The following is a 22,948-nucleotide window of genomic DNA, read 5'->3' as shown; positions in this document are numbered from 1 at the left end:
AATGGAGTCATTAGCACTTATGGTTTGTAAATGGCACCCAGAATTATGTTGCACGAAGCACAATTTCACATCATTCTGGGTCCATTTGTGTGAAAACAAGGTCCAATCAGGCTGAAACGTTACAAGAAGGTAGAAATTATTGAGTTGTAAGTGATCTGAACGTTTCATGATGATCGCACATTCCTATAGGGGGTCAAACCATGTCCCAAAGGTCACCGGATCTGGTGTCAATTTAAAGAAGTAGTCCAGTTACACATTTGTGGGCTTATAACTTGGCTTTTGAATGTCCTAGAGAGATCAGGTTTGTTTTAATGTACTCCAACCAACAGCCCCTACAACCACAAAAAGGAATGGAGTCATTAGCACTTATGGTTTGTAAATGGCACCCAGAATTATGTTGCACGAAGCACAATTTCAATTCATTCTGGGTCCATTTGTGTGAAAACAAGGTCCAATCAGGCTGAAACGTTACAAGAAGGTAAAATCTATTGAGTTGAAAGTGATCTGAACGTTTCATGATGATCGCACATTCCTATAGGGGGTCAAACCATGTCCCAAAGCTCACCGGGCCTGGTGTCACTTTAAAGAAGTAGTCCAGTTACACCTTTGTGGGCTTATAACTTGGCTTCTGAATATCCTAGAGAGGTCAGGTTTGTTTTAGAGTACTCCAATTAAGAGCCCCCATTACCCCAAAAAGGAATGGAGTCATTAGCACTTATGGTTTGTAAATGGCACCCAGAATTATGTTGCACGAAGCACAATTTCACATCATTCTGGGTCCATTTGTGTGAAAACAAGGTCCAATCAGGCTGAAACTTTACAAGAAGGTAGAATCTATTGAGTTGTAAGTGATCTGAACGTTTCAAGATGATCGCAATTTCCTAAGGGGGTCAAACCGTGTCCCAAAGGTCACCGGATCTGGTGTCAATTTAAAGAAGTAGTCCAGTTACACCTTTGTGGGCTTTTAACTTGGCTTCTGAATGTCCTAGAGAGATCAGGTTTGTTTTAGTGTACTCCAATCAACATCCCCTACAACCTCAAAAAGGAATGGAGTCATTAGCACTTATGGTTCTTAAATGGCTCCCAGAATTATGTTGCACGAAGCACAATTTCACATCATTCTGGGTTCATTTGTGTGAAAACAAGGTCCAATCAGGCTGAAACGTTACAGGAAGGTAGAATCTATTGAGTTGTAAGTGATCTGAACGTTTCATGATGATAGCACTTTCCTAAGCGGGTCAAACCATGTCCCAAAGGTCACCGGATCTGGTGTCAATTTAAAGAAGTAGTCCAGTTACACATTTGTGGGCTTATAACTTGGCTTCTGAATATCCTAGAGAGATCAGGTTTGTTTTAATGTACTCCAATCAACGGCCCCTACAACCACAAAAAGGAATGGAGTCATTAGCACTTAAGCTTTGTAAATGGCACGCAGAATTATGTTGCACGAAGCACAATTTCACATCATTCTGGGTCCATTTGTGTGAAAACAAGGTCCAATCAGGCTGAAACGCTACAAGAAGGTAGAATCTATTGAGTTGTAAGTGATCTGAACGTTTCAAGATGATCGCAAATTCCTATAGGGGGTCAAACCATGTCCCAAAGGTCACCGGGCCTGGTGTCACTTTAAAGAAGTAGTCCAGTTACACCTTTGTGGGCTTATAACTTGGCTTCTGAATGTCCTAGAGAGGTTAGGTTTGTTTTAGAGTACTCCAATCAACAGCCCCTACAACCACAAAAAGGAATGGAGTCATTAGCACTTATGGTTTGTAAATGGCACCCAGAATTATGTTGCACAAAGCACAATTTCACATCATTCTGGGTTCATTTGTGTGAAAACAAGGTCCAATCAGGCTGAAACGTTACTTTAAGGTAGAATCTATTGAGTTGTAAGTGATCTGAATGTTTCATGATGATAGCACTTTCCTAAGGGGGTCAAACCATGTCCCAAAGGTCACCGGATCTGGTGTCAATTTAAAGAAGTAGTCCAGTTACACATTTGTGGCCTTATAACTTGGCTTCTGAATGTCCTAGAGAGATCAGGTTTGTTTTAGTGTACTCCAATCAACAGCCCCTACAACCACAAAAAGGAATGGAGTCATTAGCACTTATGGTTTGTAAATGGCACCCAGAATTATGCTGCACTAAGCACAATTTCACATCATTCTGGGTTCATTTGTGTGAAAACAATGTCCAATCAGGCTGAAACGTTACAGGAAGGTAGAATATATTGAGTTGTAAGTGATCTGAACGTTTCAAGATGATAGCACTTTCCTACGGGGGTCAAACCATGTCCCAAAGGTCACCGGGCCTGGTGTCACTTTAAAGAAGTAGTCCAGTTACACCTTTGAGGGCTTATAACTTGGCTTCTGAATGTCCTAGAGAGATCAGGTTTGTTTTAATTTACTCCAATAAACAGCCCCTACAACCACAAAAAGGAATGGAGTCATTAGCACTTAAGGTTTGTAAATGGCACGCAGAATTATGTTGCACGAAGCACAATTTCACATCATTCTGGGTCCATTTGTGTGAAAACAAGGTCCAATCAGGCTGAAACGCTACAAGAAGGTAGAATCTATTGAGTTGTAAGTGATCTGAACGTTTCATGATGATAGCACTTTCCTAAGGGGGTCAAACCATGTCCCAAAGGTCACCGGATCTGGTGTCAATTTAAAGAAGTAGTCCAGTTACACATTTGTGGGCTTATAACTTGGATTCTGAATGTCCTAAAGAGATCAGGTTTGTTTTAATGTACTCCAACCAACAGCCCCTACAACCACAAAAAGGAATGGAGTCATTAGCACTTATGGTTTGTAAATGGCACCCAGAATTATGTTGCACGAAGCACAATTTCACATCATTCTGGGTCCATTTGTGTGAAAACAAGATCCAGTCAGGCTGAAACGTTACAAGAAGGTAGAATCTATTGAGTTGTAAGTGATCTGAACATTTCATGATGATCGCACATTCCTATAGGGGGTCAAACCATGTCCCAAAGGTCACCAGGCCTGGTTCACTTTAACAAAGTAGTCCAGTTACACCTTTGTGAGCTTATAACTAGGCTTCTGAATGTCCTAGAGAAGTCAGGTTTGTTTTAGTGTACTCCAATCAACAGCCCCCATTACCCCAAAAAGGAATGGAGTCATTAGCACTTATGGTTTTTAAATGGCATCCAGAATTATGTTGCACGAAGCACAATTTCACATCATTCTGGGTTCATTTGTGTGAAAACAAGGTCCAATCAGGCTGAAACGTTACAAGAAGGTAGAATCTATTGAGTTGTAAGTGGTCTGAACGTTTCATGATGATCACACTTTCCTAAGGGGGTCAAACAATGTCCCAAAGGTCACCGGATCTGGTGTCAATTTAAAGAAGTAGTCCAGTTACACCTTTGTGGGCTTATCACTTGGCTTCTGAATGTCCTAGAGAGATCAGGTTTGTTTTAGTGTACTCCAATCAACAGCCCCTACAAACACAAAAAGGAATGGAGTCATTAGCACTTATGGTTTGTAAATGGCACCCAGAATTATGTTGCACGAAGCACAATTTCACATCATTCTGGGTCCATTTGTGTGAAAACAAGGTCCAATCAGGCTGAAACGTTACAAGAAGGTAGAATCTATTGAGTTGTAAGTAATCTGAAAGTTTCATGATGATCGCACATTCCTAAAGGGGGTCAAACCATGTCCCAAAGGACACCGGGCATGGTGTCACTTTAAAGAAGTAGTCCAGTTACACCTTTGTGGGCTTATAACTTGGCTTCTGAATATCCTAGAGAGGTCAGGTTTGTTTTAGAGTACTCCAATTAACAGCCCCCGTTACCACTAAAAGAAATGGAGTCATTAACACCTATGGTTTTTAAATGGCACCCAGAATTATGTTGCACGAAGCACAATTTCACATCATTCTGGGTTCATTTGTGTGAAAACAAGGTCCAATCAGGCTGAAACGTTACAAGAAGGTAGAATCCATTGAGTTGTAAGTGATCTGAACGTTTCATGATGATCGCACATTCCTATAGGGGGTCAAACAATGTCCCAAAGGTCACCGGATCTGGTGTCAATTTAAAGAAGTAGTCCAGTTACACCTTTGTGGGCTTATCACTTGGCTTCTGAATGTCCTAGAGAGATCAGGTTTGTTTTAGTGTACTCCAATCAACAGCCCCTACAAACACAAAAAGGAATGGAGTCATTAGCACTTATGGTTTGTAAATGGCACCCAGAATTATGTTGCACGAAGCACAATTTCACATCATTCTGGGTCCATTTGTGTGAAAACAAGGTCCAATCAGGCTGAAACGTTACAAGAAGGTAGAAATTATTGAGTTGTAAGTGATCTGAACGTTTCATGATGATCGCAAATTCCTATAGGGGGTCAAACCATGTCCCAAAGGTCACCGGATCTGGTGTCAATTTAAAGAAGTAGTCCAGTTACACATTTGTGGGCTTATAACTTGGCTTTTGAATGTCCTAGAGAGATCAGGTTTGTTTTAATGTACTCCAACCAACAGCCCCTACAACCACAAAAAGGAATGGAGTCATTAGCACTTATGGTTTGTAAATGGCACCCAGAATTATGTTGCACGAAGCACAATTTCAATTCATTCTGGGTCCATTTGTGTGAAAACAAGGTCCAATCAGGCTGAAACGTTACAAAAAGGTAGAATCTATTGAGTTGAAAGTGATCTGAACGTTTCATGATGATCGCACATTCCTATAGGGGGTCAAACCATGTCCCAAAGCTCACCGGGCCTGGTGTCACTTTAAAGAAGTAGTCCAGTTACACCTTCGTGGGCTTATAACTTGGCTTCTGAATATCCTAGAGAGGTCAGGTTTGTTTTAGAGTACTCCAATTAAGAGCCCCCATTACCCAAAAAAGGAATGGAGTTATAGCACTTATGGTTCTTAAATGGCTCCCAGAATTATGTTGCACGAAGCACAATTTCACATCATTCTGGGTTCATTTGTGTGAAAACAAGGTCCAATCAGGCTGAAACGTTACAGGAAGGTAGAATCTATTGAGTTGTAAGTGATCTGAACGTTTCATGATGATAGCAATTTCCTAAGGGGGTCAAACCATGCCCCAAAGCTCACCGGGCCTGGTGTCACTTTAAAGAAGTAGTCCAGTTACACCTTTGTGGGCTTATAACTTGGCTTCTGAATATCCTAGAGAGGTCAGGTTTGTTTTAGAGTACTCCAATTAAGAGCCCCCATTACCCCAAAAAGGAATGGAGTCATTAGCACTTATGGTTTGTAAATGGCACCCAGAATTATGTTGCACGAAGCACAATTTCACATCATTCTGGGTCCATTTGTGTGAAAACAAGGTCCAATCAGGCTGAAACTTTACAAGAAGGTAGAATCTATTGAGTTGTAAGTGATCTGAACGTTTCAAGATGATCGCAATTTCCTAAGGGGGTCAAACCGTGTCCCAAAGGTCACCGGATCTGGTGTCAATTTAAAGAAGTAGTCCAGTTACACCTTTGTGGGCTTTTAACTTGGCTTCTGAGTGTCCTAGAGAGATCAGGTTTGTTTTAGTGTACTCCAATCAACATCCCCTACAACCTCAAAAAGGAATGGAGTCATTAGCACTTATGGTTCTTAAATGGCTCCCAGAATTATGTTGCACGAAGCACAATTTCACATCATTCTGGGTTCATTTGTGTGAAAACAAGGTCCAATCAGGCTGAAACGTTACAGGAAGGTAGAATCTATTGAGTTGTAAGTGATCTGAACGTTTCATGATGATAGCACTTTCCTAAGCGGGTCAAACCATGTCCCAAAGGTCACCGGATCTGGTGTCAATTTAAAGAAGTAGTCCAGTTACACATTTGTGGGCTTATAACTTGGCTTCTGAATGTCCTAGAGAGATCAGGTTTGTTTTAATGTACTCCAATCAACGGCCCCTACAACCACAAAAAGGAATGGAGTCATTAGCACTTAAGCTTTGTAAATGGCACCCAGAATTATGTTGCACGAAGCACAATTTCACATCATTCTGGGTCCATTTGTGTGAAAACAAGGTCCAATCAGGCTGAAACGCTACAAGAAGGTAGAATCTATTGAGTTGTAATTGATCTGAACGTTTCAAGATGATCGCAAATTCCTATAGGGGGTCAAACCATGTCCCAAAGGTCACCGGGCCTGGTGTCACTTTAAAGAAGTAGTCCAGTTACACCTTTGTGGGCTTATAACTTGGCTTCTGATTGTCCTAGAGAGGTTAGGTTTGTTTTAGAGTACTCCAATCAACAGCCCCTACAACCACAAAAAGGAATGGAGTCATTAGCACTTATGGTTTGTAAATGGCACCCAGAATTATGTTGCACAAAGCACAATTTCACATCATTCTGGGTTCATTTGTGTGAAAACAAGGTCAAATCAGGCTGAAACGTTACTTTAAGGTAGAATCTATTGAGTTGTAAGTGATCTGAATGTTTCATGATGATAGCACTTTCCTAAGGGGGTCAAACCATGTCCCAAAGGTCACCGGATCTGGTGTCAATTTAAAGAAGTAGTCCAGTTACACATTTGTGGCCTTATAACTTGGCTTCTGAATGTCCTAGAGAGATCAGGTTTGTTTTAGTGTACTCCAATCAACAGCCCCTACAACCACAAAAAGGAATGGAGTCATTAGCACTTAAGGTTTGTAAATGGCACCCAGAATTATGCTGCTCTAAGCACAATTTCACATCATTCTGGGTTCATTTGTGTGAAAAAAATGTCCAATCAGGCTGAAACGTTACAGGAAGGTAGAATCTATTGAGTTGTAAGTGATCTGAACGTTTCAAGATGATAGCACTTTCCTACGGGGGTCAAACCATGTCCCAAAGGTCACCGGGCCTGGTGTCACTTTAAAGAATTAGTCCAGTTACACCTTTGAGGGCTTATAACTTGGCTTCTGAATGTCCTAGAGAGATCAGGTTTGTTTTAATTTACTCCAATCAACAGCCCCTACAACCACAAAAAGGAATGGAGTCATTAGCACTTAAGGTTTGTAAATGGCATGCAGAATTATGTTGCACGAAGCACAATTTCACATCATTCTGGGTCCATTTGTGTGAAAACAAGGTCCAATCAGGCTGAAACGCTACAAGAAGGTAGAATCTATTGAGTTGTAAGTGATCTGAACGTTTCATGATGATAGCACTTTCCTAAGGGGGTCAAACCATGTCCCAAAGGTCACCGGATCTGGTGTCAATTTAAAGAAGTAGTCCAGTTACACATTTGTGGGCTTATAACTTGGATTCTGAATGTCCTAAAGAGATCAGGTTTGTTTTAATGTACTCCAACCAACAGCCCCTACAACCACAAAAAGGAATGGAGTCATTAGCACTTATGGTTTGTAAATGGCACCCAGAATTATGTTGCACGAAGCACAATTTCACATCATTCTGGGTCCATTTGTGTGAAAACAAGATCCAGTCAGGCTGAAACGTTACAAGAAGGTAGAATCTATTGAGTTGTAAGTGATCTGAACATTTCATGATGATCGCACATTCCTATAGGGGGTCAAACCATGTCCCAAAGGTCACCAGGCCTGGTTCACTTTAACGAAGTAGTGCAGTTACACCTTTGTGGGCTTATAACTTGGCTTCTGAATGTCCTAGAGAAGTCAGGTTTGTTTTAGTGTACTCCAATCAACAGCCCCCATTACCCCAAAAAGGAATGGAGTCATTAGCACTTAAGGTTTGTAAATGGCACGCAGAATTATGTTGCACGAAGCACAATTTCACATCATTCTGGGTCCATTTGTGTGAAAACAAGGTCCAATCAGGCTGAAACGCTACAAGAAGGTAGAATCTATTGAGTTGTAAGTGATCTGAACGTTTCATGATGATAGCACTTTCCTAAGGGGGTCAAACCATGTCCCAAAGGTCACCGGATCTGGTGTCAATTTAAAGAAGTAGTCCAGTTACACATTTGTGGGCTTATAACTTGGATTCTGAATGTCCTAAAGAGATCAGGTTTGTTTTAATGTACTCCAACCAACAGCCCCTACAACCACAAAAAGGAATGGAGTCATTAGCACTTATGGTTTGTAAATGGCACCCAGAATTATGTTGCACGAAGCACAATTTCACATCATTCTGGGTCCATTTGTGTGAAAACAAGATCCAGTCAGGCTGAAACGTTACAAGAAGGTAGAATCTATTGAGTTGTAAGTGATCTGAACATTTCATGATGATCGCACATTCCTATAGGGGGTCAAACCATGTCCCAAAGGTCACCAGGCCTGGTTCACTTTAACGAAGTAGTCCAGTTACACCTTTGTGGGCTTATAACTTGGCTTCTGAATGTCCTAGAGAAGTCAGGTTTGTTTTAGTGTACTCCAATCAACAGCCCCCATTACCCCAAAAAGGAATGGAGTCATTAGCACTTATGGTTTTTAAATGGCATCCAGAATTATGTTGCACGAAGCACAATTTCACATCATTCTGGGTTCATTTGTGTGAAAACAAGGTCCAATCAGGCTGAAACGTTACAAGAAGGTAGAATCTATTGAGTTGTAAGTGGTCTGAACGTTTCAAGATGATCACACTTTCCTAAGGGGGTCAAACAATGTCCCAAAGGTCACCGGATCTGGTGTCAATTTAAAGAAGTAGTCCAGTTACACCTTTGTGGGCTTATCACTTGGCTTCTGAATGTCCTAGAGAGATCAGGTTTGTTTTAGTGTACTCCAATCAACAGCCCCTACAAACACAAAAAGGAATGGAGTCATTAGCACTTATGGTTTGTAAATGGCACCCAGAATTATGTTGCACGAAGCACAATTTCACATCATTCTGGGTCCATTTGTGTGAAAACAAGGTCCAATCAGGCTGAAACGTTACAAGAAGGTAGAATCTATTGAGTTGTAAGTGATCTGAACGTTTCATGATGATCGCACATTCCTAAAGGGGGTCAAACCATGTCCCAAAGGACACCGGGCCTGGTGTCACTTTAAAGAAGTAGTTCAGTTACACCTTTGTGGGCTTATAACTTGGCTTCTGAATATCCTAGAGAGGTCAGGTTTGTTTTAGAGTACTCCAATTAACAGCCCCCGTTACCACTAAAAGGAATGGAGTCATTAGCACCTATGGTTTTTAAATGGCACCCAGAATTATGTTATACGAAGCACAATTTCACATCATTCTGGGTTCATTTGTGTGAAAACAAGGTCCAATCAGGCTGAAACGTTACAAGAAGGTAGAATCTATTGAGTTGTAAGTGATCTGAACGTTTCATGATGATCGCACATTCCTATAGGGGGTCAAACAATGTCCTAAAGGTCACCGGATCTGGTGTAAATTTAAAGAAGTAGTCCAGTTACACCTTTGTGGGCTTATCACTTGGCTTCTGAATGTCCTAGAGAGATCAGGTTTGTTTTAGTGTACTCCAATCAACAGCCCCTACAAACACAAAAAGGAATGGAGTCATTAGCACTTATGGTTTGTAAATGGCACCCAGAATTATGTTGCACGAAGCACAATTTCACATCATTCTGGGTCCATTTGTGTGAAAACAAGGTCCAATCAGGCTGAAACGTTACAAGAAGGTAGAAATTATTGAGTTGTAAGTGATCTGAACGTTTCATGATGATCGCACATTCCTATAGGGGGTCAAACCATGTCCCAAAGGTCACCGGATCTGGTGTCAATTTAAAGAAGTAGTCCAGTTACACATTTGTGGGCTTATAACTTGGCTTTTGAATGTCCTAGAGAGATCAGGTTTGTTTTAATGTACTCCAACCAACAGCCCCTACAACCACAAAAAGGAATGGAGTCATTAGCACTTATGGTTTGTAAATGGCACCCAGAATTATGTTGCACGAAGCACAATTTCAATTCATTCTGGGTCCATTTGTGTGAAAACAAGGTCCAATCAGGCTGAAACGTTACAAGAAGGTAGAATCTATTGAGTTGAAAGTGATCTGAACGTTTCATGATGATCGCACATTCCTATAGGGGGTCAAACCATGTCCCAAAGCTCACCGGGCCTGGTGTCACTTTAAAGAAGTAGTCCAGTTACACCTTTGTGGGCTTATAACTTGGCTTCTGAATATCCTAGGGAGGTCAGGTTTGTTTTAGAGTACTCCAATTAAGAGCCCCCATTACCCAAAAAAGGAATGGAGTTACAGCACTTATGGTTTTTAAATGGCACCCAGAATTATGTTGCACGAAGCACAATTTCACATCATTCTGGGTTCATTTGTGTGAAAACAAGGTCCAATCAGGCTGAAACGTTACAAGAAGGTAGAATCTATTGAGTTGTAAGTGATCTGAACGTTTCAAGATGATCGCAATTTCCTAAGGGGGTCAAACCATGTCCCAAAGCTCACCGGGCCTGGTGTCACTTTAAAGAAGTAGTCCAGTTACACATTTGTGGGCTTATAACTTGGCTTCTGAATGTCCTAGAGAGGTCAGGTTTGTTTTAGAGTACTCCAATTAAGAGCCCCCATTACCCCAAAAAGGAATGGAGTCATTAGCACTTATGGTTTGTAAATGGCACCCAGAATTATGTTGCACGAAGCACAATTTCACATCATTCTGGGTCCATTTGTGTGAAAACAAGGTCCAATCAGGCTGAAATGTTACAAGAAGGTAGAATCTATTGAGTTGTAAGTGATCTGAACATTTCAAGATGATCGCAATTTCCTAAGGGGTCAAACCATGTCCCAAAGGTCACCGGATCTGGTGTCAATTTAAAGAAGTAGTCCAGTTACACCTTTGTGGGCTTTTAACTTGGCTTCTGAATGTCCTAGAGAGATCAGGTTTGTTTTAGTGTACTCCAATCAACATCCCCTACAACCTCAAAAAGGAATGGAGTCATTAGCACTTATGGTTCTTGAATGGCTCCCAGAATTATGTTGCATGAAGCACAATTTCACATCATTCTGGGTTCATTTGTGTGAAAACAAGGTCCAATCAGGCTGAAACGTTACAGGAAGGTAGAATCTATTGAGTTGTAAGTGATCTGAACGTTTCATGATGATAGCACTTTCCTAAGGGGGTCAAACCATGTCCCAAAGGTCACCGGATCTGGTGTCAATTTAAAGAAGTAGTCCAGTTACACATTTGTGGGCTTATAACTTGGCTTCTGAATGTCCTAGAGAGATCAGGTTTGTTTTAATGTACTCCAATCAACGGCCCCTACAACCACAAAAAGGAATGGAGTCATTAGCACTTAAGGTTTGTAAATGGCACCAAGAATTATGTTGCACGAAGCACAATTTCACATCATTCTGGGTCCATTTGTGTGAAAACAAGGTCAAATCAGGCTGAAACGCTACAAGAAGGTAGAATCTATTGAGTTGTAAGTGATCTGAACGTTTCAAGATGATCGCAAATTCATATAGGGGGTCAAACCATGTCCCAAAGGTCACCGGGCCTGGTGTCACTTTAAAGATGTAGTCCAGTTACACCTTTGTGGGCTTATAACTTGGCTTCTGAATGTCCTAGAGAGGTTAGGTTTGTTTTAGAGTACTCCAATCAACAGCCCCTACAACCACAAAAAGGAATGGAGTCATTAGCACTTATGGTTTGTAAATGGCACCCAGAATTATGTTGCACAAAGCACAATTTCACATCATTCTTGGTTCATTTGTGTGAAAACAAGGTCCAATCAGGCTGAAACGTTACAGAAAGGTAGAATCTATTGAGTTGTAAGTGATCTGAATGTTTCATGATGATAGCACTTTCCTAAGGGGGTCAAACCATGTCCCAAAGGTCACCTGATCTGGTGTCAATTTAAAGAAGTAGTCCAGTTACACATTTGTGGCCTTATAACTTGGCTTCTGAATGTCCTAGAGAGATCAGGTTTGTTTTAGTGTACTCCAATCAACAGCCCCTACAACCACAAAAAGGAATGGAGTCATTAGCACTTAAGGTTTGTAAATGGCACCCAGAATTATGCTGCACTAAGCACAATTTCACATCATTTTGGGTTCATTTGTGTGAAAACAAGGTCCAATCAGGCTGAAACGTTACAGGAAGGTAGAATCTATTGAGTTGTAAGTGATCTGAACGTTTCAAGATGATAGCACTTTCCTACGGGGGTGAAACCATGTCCCAAAGGTCACCGGGCCTGGTGTCACTTTAAAGAAGTAGTCCAGTTACACCTTTGAGGGCTTATAACTTGGCTTCTGAATGTCCTAGAGAGATCAGGTTTGTTTAAATTTACTCCAATCAACAGCCCCTACAACCACAAAAAGGAATGGAGTCATTAGCACTTAAGGTTTGTAAATGGCACGCAGAATTATGTTGCACGAAGCACAATTTCACATCATTCTGGGTCCATTCGTGTGAAAACAAGGTCCAATCAGGCTGAAACGTTACAGGAAGGTAGAATCTATTGAGTTGTAAGTGATCTGAACGTTTCATGATGATAGCACTTTCCTAAGGGGGTCAAACCATGTCCCAAAGGTCACCGGATCTGGTGTCAATTTAAAGAAGTAGTCCAGTTACACATTTGTGGGCTTATAACTTGGATTCTGAATGTCCTAAAGAGATCAGGTTTGTTTTAATGTACTCCAACCAACAGCCCCTACAACCACAAAAAGGAATGGAGTCATTAGCACTTATGGTTTGTAAATGGCACCCAGAATTATGTTGCACGAAGCACAATTTCACATCATTCTGGGTCCATTTGTGTGAAAACAAGATCCAGTCAGGCTGAAACGTTACAAGAAGGTAGGATCTATTGAGTTGTAAGTGATCTGAACATTTCATGATGATCGCACATTCCTATAGGGGGTCAAACCATGTCCCAAAGGTCACCAGGCCTGGTTCACTTTAACGAAGTAGTCCAGTTACACCTTTGTGGGTTTATAACTTGGCTTCTGAATGTCCTAGAGAGATCAGGTTTGTTTTAGTGTACTCCAATCAACAGCCCCTACAAACACAAAAAGGAATGGAGTCATTAGCACTTATGGTTTGTAAATGGCACCCAGAATTATGTTGCACGAAGCACAATTTCACATCATTCTGGGTCCATTTGTGTGAAAACAAGGTCCAATCAGGCTGAAACGTTACAAGAAGGTAGAATCTATTGAGTTGTAAGTGATCTGAACGTTTCATGATGATCGCACATTCCTATAGGGGGTCAAACCATGTCCCAAAGGACACCGGGCCAGGTGTCACTTTAAAGAAGTAGTCCAGTTAAACCTTTGTGGGCTTATAACTTGGCTTCTGAATATCCTAGAGAGGTCAGGTTTGTTTTAGAGTACTCCAATTAACAGCCCCCGTTACCACTAAAAGGAATGGAGTCATTAGCACTTATGGTTTGTAAATGGCACCCAGAATTATGTTGCACGAAGCACAATTTCACATCATTCTGGGTCCATTTGTGTGAAAACAAGGTCCAATCAGGCTGAAACATTACACGAAGGTAGAATCTATTGAGTTGTAAGTGATCTGAACGTTTCAAGATGATCGCACTTTACTAAGGGGGTCAAACAATGTCCCAAATGTCACCGGATCTGGTGTCAATTTAAAGAAGTAGTCCAGTTACACCTTTGTGGGCTAATACCTTGGCTTCTGAATATCCTAGTGAGGTCAGGTTTGTTTTAGAGTACTCCAATTAACAGCCCCCGTTACCACTAAAAGGAATGGAGTCATTAGCACCTATGGTTTTTAAATGGCACCCAGAATTATGTTGCACGAAGCACAATTTCACAGACCTTTGGGACATGGTTTTACCCCCTATAGGAATGTGTGATCATCTTGAAACGTTCAGATCACTTACAACTCAATAGATTCTACCTTCTCGTAGCGTTTCAGCCTGATTGGACCTTGTTTTCACACAAATGAACCCAGAATGATGTGAAATTGTGCTTCGTGCAACAGAATTCTGGGTGCCATTTACAAACCATAAGTGCTAATTACTCCATTTTGTGGTTGTAGGGGCTGTTGATTGGAGTACACTAAAACAAACCTGATCTCTCTAGGACATTCAGAATCCAAGTTATAAGCCCACAAATGTGTAACTGGACTACTTCTTTAAATTGACACCAGATCCGGTGACCTTTCGGACATGGTTTGACCCCCTTAGGAAAGTGCTATCATCATGAAACGTTCAGATCACTTACAACTCAATCGATTCTACCTTCCTGTAACGTTTCAGCCTTATTGGACCTTGTTTTCACACAAATGAACCCAGAATGATGTGAAATTGTGCTTCGTGCAACATAATTCTGGGTGCCATTTAAAAACCATAAGTGCTAATGACTCCATTCCTTTTTTTGGTTGTAGGGGCTGTTTATTGGAGTATACTAAAACAATTCTGATCTCTCTAGGACATTCAGAAGCCAAGTTATAAGCCCACAAATGTGTAACTGGACTACTTCTTTAAATTGACACCAGATCCGGTGACCTTTGGGACATGGTTTGACCCCCTTAGGAAAGTGCTATCATCATGAAACGTTCAGATCACTTACAACTCAATCGATTCTACCTTCCTGTAACGTTTCAGCCTGATTGGACCTTGTTTTCACACAAATGAACCCAGAATAATGTGAAATTGTGCTTCGTGCAACATAATTCTGGGTGCCATTTAAAAACCATACGTGCTAATGACTCCATTCCTTTTTGAGGTTGTAGGGGCTGTTGATTGGAGTACACTAAAACAAACCTGATCTCTCTAGGACATTCAGAAGCCAAGTTATAAGCCCTCAAAGGTGTAACTGGACAACTTCTTTAAAGTGACACCAGGCCCGGTGACCTTTGGGACATGGTTTGACCCCCTATAGGAATGTGCGATCATCATGAAACGTTCAGATCACTAACAACTCAATAGATTCTACCTTCTTGTAACAGTTCAGCCTGATTGGACCTTGTTTTCACACAAGTGGACCCAGAATGATGTGAAATTGTGCTTCGTGCAACATAATTCTGGGTGCCATTTACAAACCATAAGTGCTAATGACTCCATTCCTTTTTGTGGTTGTAGGGGCTGTTGGTTGGAGTACATTAAAACAAACCTGATCTCTGTAGGACATCCAGAAGCCAAGTTATAAGCCCACAAATGTGTAACTGGACTACTTCTTTAAATTGACACCAGATCCGGTGACCTTTGGGACATAGTTTGACCCCCTTAGGAAAGTGCTATCATCATGAAACGTTCAGATCACTTACAACTCAATAGATTCTACCTTCCTGTAACGTTTCAGCCTGATTGGACCTTGTTTTCACACAAATGAACCCAGAATGATGTGAAATTGTGCTTAGTGCAGCATAATTCTGGGTGACATTTAAAAACCATAAGTGCTAATGACTCCATTCCTTTTTGAGGTTGTAGGGGATGTTGATTGGAGTACACTAAAACAAACCTGACCTCTTTAGGACATTCAGAAGCCAAGTTATAAGCCCACAAAGGTGTAACTGGACTACTTCTTTAAAGTGACACCAGGCCCGGTGACCTTTGGGACATGGTTTTACCCCCTATAGGAATGTGCGATCATCTTGAAACGTTCAGATCACTTACAACTCAATAGATTCTACCTTCTTGTAGCGTTTCAGCCTGATTGGACCTTGTTTTCACACAAATGGAACCAGAATATGAAATTGTGCTTCGTGCAACATAATTCTGGGTGCCATCTACAAACCATAAGTGCTAATGACTCCATTCCTTTTTGTGGTTGTAGGGGCTGTTGATTGGAGTACACTAAAACAAACCTGACCTCTCTAGGACATTCAGAAGCCAAGTTATAAGCCCACAAAGGTGTAACTGGACTACTTCTTTAAAGTGACATCAGGCCCGGTGACCTTTGGGACATGGTTTTACCCACTATAGGAATGTGCGATCATCTTGAAACGTTCAGATGACTTACAACTCAATAGATTCTACCTTCTTGTAGCATTTCAGCCTGATTGGACCTTGTTTTCACACAAATGGACCCAGAATGATGTGAAATTGTGCTTCGTGCAACATAATTCTGGGTGCCATTTACAAACCATAAGTGCTAATGACTCCATTCCTTTTTGTGGTTGTAGGGGCTGTTGATTGGAGTACACTAAAACAAACCTGATCTCTCTAGGACATTCAGAAGCCAAGTTATAAGCCCACAAAGGTGTAACTGGACTACTTCTTTAAAGTGACACCAGGCCCGGTGACATTTGGGACATGGTTTTACCCCCTATAGGAATGTGTGATCATCTTGAAACGTTCAGATCACTTACAACTCAATAGATTCTACCTTCTTGTAGCGTTTCAGCCTGATTGGACCTTGTTTTCACACAAACGAACCCAGAATGATGTGAAATTGTGCTTCGTGCAACATAATTCTGGGTGCCGATTAAAAACCATAAGTGCTATTGACTCCATTCCTTTTTGAGGTTGTAGGGGATGTTGATTGGAGTACACTAAAACAAACCTGATCTCTCTAGGACATTCAGAAGCCAAGTTATAAGCCCACAAATGTGTAACTGGACTACTTCTTTAAATTGACACCAGATCCGGTGACCTTTGGGACATGGTTTGACCCCCTTAGGAAAGTGCTATCATCATGAAACGTTCAGATCACTTACAACTCAATAGATTCTACCTTCCTGTAACGTTTCAGCCTGATTGGACCTTGTTTTCACACAAATGAACCCAGAATGATGTGAAATTGTGCTTCGTGCAACATAATTCTGGGTGCCATTTACAAACCATAAGTGCTAATGACTCCATTCCTTGTTGTGGTTGTAGGGGCTGTTGATTGGAGTACACTAAACAAACCTGACCTCTCTAGGACATTCAGAAGCCAAGTTATAAGCCCTCAAAGGTGTAACTGGACTACTTCTTTAAAGTGACACCAGGCCCGGTGACCTTTGGGACATGGTTTGACCCCCTATAGTTATGTGCGATCATCATGAAACGTTCATATCACTAACAACTCAATAGATTCTACCTTCTTGTAACAGTTCAGCCTGATTGGACCTTGTTTTCACACAAGTGGACCCAGAATGATGTGAAATTGTGCTTCGTGCAACATAATTCTGTGTGCCATTTACAAACCATAAGTGCTAATGACTCCATTCCTTTTTGTGGTTGTAGGGGCTGTTGGTTGGAGTACATTAAAACAAACCTGATCTCTCTAGGACATCCAGAAGCCAAGTTATAAGCCCACAAATGTGTAACTGGACTACTTCTTTAAATTGACACCAGATCCGGTGACCTTTGGGACATGGTTTGACCCCCTTAGGAAAGTGCTATCATCATGAAACGTTCAGATCACTTACAACTCAATAGATTCTACCTTCCTGTAACGTTTCAGCCTGATTGGACCTTGTTTTCACACAAATGAACCCAGAATGATGTGAAATTGTGCTTAGTGCAGCATAATTCTGGGTGACATTTAAAAACCATAAGTGCTAATGACTCCATTCCTTTTTGAGGTTGTAGGGGATGTTGATTGGAGTACACTAAAACAAACCTGACCTCTTTAGGACATTCAGAAGCCAAGTTATAAGCCCACAAAGGTGTAACTGGACTACTTCTTTAAAGTGACACCAGGCCCGGTGACCTTTGGGACATGGTTTTACCCCCTATAGGAATGTGCGATCATCTTGAAACGTTCAGATCACTTACAACTCAATAGATTCTACCTTCTTGTAGCGTTTCAGCCTGATTGGACCTTGTTTTCACACAAATGGACCCAGAATGATGTGAAATTGTGCTTCGTGCAACATAATTCTGGGTGCCATTTACAAACCATAAGTGCTAATGACTCCATTCCTTTTTGTGGTTGTAGGGGCTGTTGATTGGAGTACACTAAAACAAACCTGATCTCTCTAGGACATTCAGAAGCCAAGTTATAAGCCCACAAATGTGTAACTGGACTACTTCTTTAAATTGACACCAGATCCGGTGACCTTTCGGACATGGTTTGACCCCCTTAGGAAAGTGCTATCATCATGAAACGTTCAGATCACTTACAACTCAATAGATTCTACCTTCCTGTAACGTTTGAGCCTGATTGGACCTTGTTTTCACACAAATGAACCCAGAATGATGTGAAATTGTGCTTCGTGCAACATAATTCTGGGTGCCATTTACAAACCATAAGTGCTAATGACTCCATTCCTTTTTGTGGTTGTAGGGGCTGTTGATTGGAGAACACTAAAACAAACCTAACCTCTCTAGGACATTCAGAAGCCAAGTTATAAGCCCACAAAGGTGTAACTGGACTACTTCTTTAAAGTGACACCAGGCCCGGTGACCTTTGGGACATGGTTTTACCCCCTATAGGAATGTGTGATCATCTTGAAACGTTCAGATCACTTACAACTCAATAGATTCTACCTTCTTGTAGCGTTTCAGCCTGATTGGACCTTGTTTTCACACAAACGAACCCAGAATGATGTGAAATTGTGCTTCGTGCAACATAATTCTGGGTGCCATTTAAAAACCATAAGTGCTAATGACTCCATTCCTTTTTGAGGTTGTAGGGGATGTTGATTGGAGTACACTAAAACAAACCTGATCTCTCTAGGACATTCAGAAGCCAAGTTATAAGCCCACAAATGTGTAACTGGACTACTTCTTTAAATTGACACCAGATCCGGTGACCTTTGGGACATGGTTTGACCCCCTTAGGAAAGTGCTATCATCATGAAACGTTCAGATCACTTACAACTCAATAGATTCTACCTTCCTGTAACGTTTCAGCCTGATTGGACCTTGTTTTCACACAAATGAACCCAGAATGATGTGAAATTGTGCTTCGTGCAACATAATTCTGGGTGCCATTTACAAACCATAAGTGCTAATGACTCCATTCCTTGTTGTGGTTGTAGGGGCTGTTGATTGGAGTACACTAAAAAAAACCTGACCTCTCTAGGACATTCAGAAGCCAAGTTATAAGCCCACAAAGGTGTAACTGGACTACTTCTTTAAAGTGGCATCAGGCCCGGTGACCTTTGGGACATGGTTTTACCCCCTATAGGAATGTGCGATCATCTTGAAACGTTCAAATCACCTACAACTCAATAGATTCTACCTTCTTGTAGCGTTTCAGCCTGATTGGACCTTGTTTTCACACAAATGGACCCAGAATGATGTGAAATTGTGCTTCGTGCAACATAATTCTGGGTGCCATTTACAAACCATAAGTGCTAATGACTCCATTCCTTTTTGTGGTTGTAGGGGCTGTTGATTGGAGTACACTAAAACAAACCTGATCTCTCTAGGACATTCAGAAGCCAAGTTATAAGCCCACAAATGTGTAACTGGACTAATTCTTTAAATTGACACCAGATCCGGTGACCTTTCGAACATGGTTTGACCCCCTTAGGAAAGTGCTATCATCATGAAACGTTCAGATCACTTACAACTCAATCGATTCTACCTTCCTGTAACGTTTCAGCCTGATTGGACCTTGTTTTCACACAAATGAACCCAGAATGATGTGAAATTGTGCTTCGTGCAACATAATTCTGGGTGCCATTTAAAAACCATAAGTGCTAATGACTCCATTCCTTTTTGAGGTTGTAGGGGCTGTTGATTGGAGTATACTAAAATAAACCTGATCTCTCTAGGACATTCAGAAGCCAAGTTATAAGCCCACAAAGGTGTAACTGGACTACTTCTTTAAATTGACACCAGATCCGGTCACCTTTGGGACATGGTTTGACCCCCTTAGGAAAGTGCTATCATCATGAAACGTTCAGATCACTTACAACTCAATAGATTCTACCTTCCTGTAACATTTCAGCCTGATTGGACCTTGTTTTCACACAAATGAACCCAGAATGATGTGAAATTGTGCTTCGTGCAACATAATTCTGGGTGCCATTTAAAAACCATACGTGCTAATGACTCCATTCCTTTTTGAGGTTGTAGGGGCTGTTGATTGGAGTACACTAAAACAAACCTGATCTCTCTAGGACATTCAGAAGCCAAGTTATAAGCCCTCAAAGGTGTAACTGGACTACTTCTTTAAAGTGACACCAGGCCCGGTGACCTTTGGGACATAGTTTGACCCCCTATAGGAATGTGCAATCATCATGAAACGTTCAGATCACTTAAAACTCAATAGATTCTACCTTCTTGTAACGTTTCAGCCTGATTGGACCTTGTTTTCACACAAGTGGACCCAGAATGATGTGAAATTGTGCTCCGTGCAACATAATTCTGGGTGCCATTTACAAACCATAAGTGCTAATGACTCCATTCCTTTTTGTGGTTGTAGGGGCTGTTGGTTGGAGTACATTAAAACAAACCTGATCTCTCTAGGACATTCAGAAGCCAAGTTATAAGCCCACAAATGTGTAACTGGACTACTTCTTTAAATTGACACCAGATCCGGTGACCTTTGGGACATGGTTTGACCCCCTTAGGAAAGTGCTATCATCATGAAACATTCAGATCACTTACAACTCAATAGATTCTACCTTCCTGTAACGTTTCAGCCTGATTGGACCTTGTTTTCACACAAATGAACCCAGAATTATGTGAAATTGTGCTTAGTGCAGCATAATTCTGGGTGCCATTTAAAAACCATAAGTGCTAATGACTCCATTCCTTTTTGAGGTTGTAGGGGATGTTGATTGGAGTACACTAAAACAAACCTGACCTCTCTAGGACATTCAGAAGCCAAGTTATAAGCCCACAAAGGTGTAACTGGACTACTTCTTTAAAGTGACACCAGGCCCGGTGACCTTTGGGACATGGTTTTACCCCCTATAGGAATGTGCGATCATCTTGAAACGTTCAGATCACTTACATTTCAATAGATTCTACCTTCTTGTAGCGTTTCAGCCTGATTGGACCTTGTTTTCAAACAAATGGACCCAGAATGATATGAAATTGTGCTTCGTGCAACATAATTCTGGGTGCCATTTACAAACCATAAGTGCTAATGACTCCATTCCTTTTTGTGGTTGTAGGGGCTGTTTATTGGAGAACACTAAAACAAACCTAACCTCTCTAGGACATTCAGAAGCCAAGTTATAAGCCCACAAAGGTGTAACTGAACTACTTCTTTAAAGTGACACCAGGCCAGGTGACCATTGGGACATGGTTTTACCCCCTATAGGAATGTGCGATCATCTTGAAACGTTCAGATCACTTACAACTCAATAGATTCTACCTTCTTGTAGCGTTTCAGCCTGATTGGACCTTGTTTTCACACAAATGAACCCAGAATGATGTGAAATTGTGCTTCGTGCAACATAATTCTGGGTGCCATTTAAAACCATAAGTGCTAATGACTCCATTCCTTTTTGAGGTTGTAGGGGATGTTGATTGGAGTACACTAAAACAAACCTGATCTCTCTAGGACATTCAGAAGCCAAGTTATAAGCCCACAACTGTGTAACTGGACTACTTCTTTAAATTGACACCAGATCCGGTGACCTTTGGGACATGGTTTGACCCCCTTAGGAAAGTGCTATCATCATGAAACGTTCAGATCCCTTACAACTCAATAGATTCTACCTTCCTGTAACGTTTCAGCCTGATTGGACCTTGTTTTCACACAAATGAACCCAGAATGATGTGAAATTTTGCTTCGTGCAACATAATTCTGGGTGCCATTTAAAAACCATAAGTGCTAATGACTCCATTCCTTTTTGTGGTTGTAGGGGCTGTTGATTGGAGTATACTAAAACAAACCTGATCTCTCTAGGACATTCAGAAGCCAAGTTATAAGCCCACAAAGGTGTAACTGGACTACTTCTTTAAATTGACACCAGATCCGGTGACCTTTGGGACATGGTTTGACCCCCTTAGGAAAGTGCTATCATCATGAAACGTTCAGACCACTTACAACTCAATAGATTCTACCTTCCTGTAACATTTCAGCCTGATTGGACCTTGTTTTCACACAAATGAACCCAGAATGATGTGAAATTGTGCTTCGTGCAACATAATTCTGGGTGCCATTTAAAAACCATACGTGCTAATGACTCCATTCCTTTTTGAGGTTGTAGGGGCTGTTGATTGGAGTACACTAAAACAAACCTGATCTCTCTAGGACATTCAGAAGCCAATTTATAAGCCCACAAAGGTGTAACTGGACTACTTCTTTAAAGTGACATCAGGCCCGGTGACCTTTGGGACATGGTTTTACCCCCTATAGGAATGTGCGATCATCTTGAAACGTTCAGATCACTTACAACTCAATAGATTCTACCTTCTTGTAGCGTTTCAGCCTGATTGGACCTTGTTTTCACACAAATGGACCCAGAATGATGTGAAATTGTGCTTCGTGCAACATAATTCTGGGTGCAATTTACAAACCATAAGTGCTAATGACTCCATTCCTTTTTGTGGTTGTAGGGGCTGTTAATTGGAGTACACTAAAACAAACCTGATCTCTCTAGGACATTCAGAAGCCAAGTTATAAGCCCACAAATGTGTAACTGGACTACTTCTTTAAATTGACACCAGATCCGGTGACCTTTCGGACATGGTTTGACCCCCTTTGGAAAGTGCTATCATCATGAAACGTTCAGATCACTTACAACTCAATAGATTCTACCTTCCTGTAACGTTTCAGCCTGATTGGACCTTGTTTTCACACAAATGGACCCAGAATGATGTGAAATTGTGCTTCGTGCAACATAATTCTGGGTGCCATTTACAAACCATAAGTGCTAATGACTCCATTCCTTTTTGTGGTTGTAGGGGCTGTTGATTGGAGTACACTAAAACAAACCTGATCTCTCTAGGACATTCAGAAGCCAAGTTATAAGCCCACAAATGTGTAACTGGACTACTTCTTTAAATTGACACCAGATCCGGTGACCTTTCGGACATGGTTTGACCCCCTTAGGAAAGTGCTATCATCATGAAACGTTCAGATCACTTACAACTCAATCGATTCTACCTTCCTGTAACGTTTCAGCCTGATTGGACCTTGTTTTCACACAAATGAACCCAGAATGATGTGAAATTGTGCTTCGTGCAACATAATTCTGGGTGCCATTTAAAAACCATAAGTGCTAATGACTCCATTCCTTTTTGTGGTTGTAGGGGCTGTTGATTGG

Source organism: Nothobranchius furzeri, chromosome 16, assembly GCF_043380555.1.
Source record: "Nothobranchius furzeri strain GRZ-AD chromosome 16, NfurGRZ-RIMD1, whole genome shotgun sequence".
Classification (NCBI taxonomy): Eukaryota; Metazoa; Chordata; class Actinopteri; order Cyprinodontiformes; family Nothobranchiidae; genus Nothobranchius; species Nothobranchius furzeri.
Note: the sequence above shows the minus strand (reverse complement) of the source record.